The sequence below is a fragment of the Sinocyclocheilus anshuiensis genome, unplaced genomic scaffold (genome assembly GCF_001515605.1).
Source record: "Sinocyclocheilus anshuiensis isolate Anshui unplaced genomic scaffold, SAMN03320099.WGS_v1.1 scaffold274, whole genome shotgun sequence".
Taxonomy (NCBI): domain Eukaryota; kingdom Metazoa; phylum Chordata; class Actinopteri; order Cypriniformes; family Cyprinidae; genus Sinocyclocheilus; species Sinocyclocheilus anshuiensis.
In genome coordinates, this window is record NW_015547698.1 from 1,364,638 (window position 1) to 1,366,965 (window position 2,328).

A 2,328-nucleotide genomic window follows, 5' to 3' on the forward strand; every position below is an offset into this window, starting at 1 on the left:
AAAAAAAGCACAGTGACAAGGTTAAATATCTTTGAATAATTCATGATGCATTTTTTTAGAAGCCTGAGGGATGAAACAAGAGTTAAATTCAACAAGAAAAAGAATAAAACAAAGGAGATTTAAGCCACTTTTGCTTGTGGATAAAACATTTTGCACAAAATAACAAGATGTTCAAGAGATAACGATTTTGGGTTTTCAAAATACATTTTTTTTAAATGCTTTAAGGATAAAACTGGATCACATTAGTTGAGTTAAAAATATAAGAACTTAAATCAACCCTAAATGTAGTGGCTATACTACAATCACAAAAAAAGGGCAGCTGTTTCTTCAACAAGACCACAAAATGGGCAAGTTTCATCATTATCAAGATACTTACAGATAGATGAATTAAACCTGTCACTCATATCTTTTAAGATGTTGCGCTTGTTATAACGTCGTAGGTCATATGATAATGCCAACATAGCGGATGATATCCGAATCGCATTCACACTCAACGCATTCAGGCTGTACTTCAGGCTGTACACTCTCATAGCGCTCGGTAAGTAAGTACTTAAAGAAATTAAGTGCTTATAACTTAGAAAGTATGCGGTTTCGAACGCAGCCCGACAACATCTCGTTTTGACATCTCGCGTGGTTCTGTGTGATTTGGACAACTTCAAGTTACGCGCCTGTCTTGCAGTCCGCAGACAGACCCTTCTCAGCAGTTGGGGGTTCAGTGTCTTGCTCAAGGGTCTCCCCTCAGTAGTGGTATTGAGGGTGGAAGAGAGCGCTGGTTATTCACGGTCTGTGTAATGCTTCCCAATTTAATTTTCAGACCATTTGGTGCAAATGCAAAAATAAAAAAAATGAAACCAAACGTTCATTTAAAAAAAATAATAATAATAATTCAGTTACTTCATAAATGAATAACTGCCATTTTCTCTCCTTTTTTCAATTTTACTCTTACTAAGTTGTGTCTTCATAAATTAATAAATGAAAGCTAAATGATTTTCTATTTTTACCCTTTTTTACCCATCATCTCCATGATGGTGGCATCATTTTAACCAATAAAACATCAGTATCTGATCCTCTGTAATTCTCAATAACAGCAGGTGTTCATCACTAATGCACAATCATCATTTAATTAGTCACTTAATTATCTCATTAACTTTAACTCTTTGAGGACTTGGAATATGACTCGAGACTCGTTTGTGATTTGAAAGGAATGACGTGGTTCCTCCTCTGGTGAAATCAGCTGCTGAGTTCATGGGTGGAATAAACATATGGCAGGACTTTTACTTTCTGACCCCTGGATTGTCCACCTCTGTCGAAATGCCACTTCAGATGCAGCTTCTGTGTTTCCTCTGCACTGCAAAGATGAATTTTGTCAATACTGATTTAATTTGCTTGGTAACGGCCTAAATTACTTATTATTCTAATTGACTGATTCAAGTTAAGAATCTGACTGAAAAGATGATGCACAATTTTAGAAAAAATGGCTTTATAAGGGTAAAAATGCCCATTAAAGATAAAAATCAATTTAAACTTAAAATTCATTTCTATCACTGCTGTGAACTGATCACCACAGAATATGCAGAATATTAAAAACTTTATGAGTCAGCTGTCCACGGTAGTCCTTATCAACCTTATCCTTATCAGATATCAGCACAATAAAAATGTCTGTGCAGGTCCCTGCCCACAACCTTCGGGTTACAAGTCCGACTCTCTAACCATCAGGCCATGACTGCCCTTTATGTGATAAAGATTGTTAATGCTTTTAAATCACCAAAAGCAAAACAGAGAAAGAAAAAGAAAGAATGTGCCCTGCCATAAGACCTTTCATTAGTCCGAGAGTTCAGTGATCCTGGACAGAGTATTGCTTTTGACTTGATTATAGCGCCATCTAGAGAACAATCTGATCATGTGCTTCAGTTTGTACATTTTGTGACGCGCCTACATGAATAATTTGCACACCAGTGCGCTTTCGGTCGATTTACAGTTTAAAAAGAAACGCAGTCTTATTTTAGTAGGACTGTAGATCCAGTGCTGATCATCTAAAAATCATTTAAAAGCAAAACAAAAATGTTCAAATAAACTTTTCCGATTTCTGGCAAAATAAAAGTCCTTTGGAAACGCTCCAAAAACATTCTTCCCAATTATCTCCATAATAATATGCTACATAATAACATATTATATAAATGTACATAATTATTTACGACATTTTCAAGTTTGTCTTAAAAAAATTAATAATAATAATAATAATAATAATAATAACCGCGTGTCTTCAGTTAGTTGTCTGTCAGGACTTTTATTTTGGCGGGTCGTGCAGGGACAGCGACCGAACTTCGC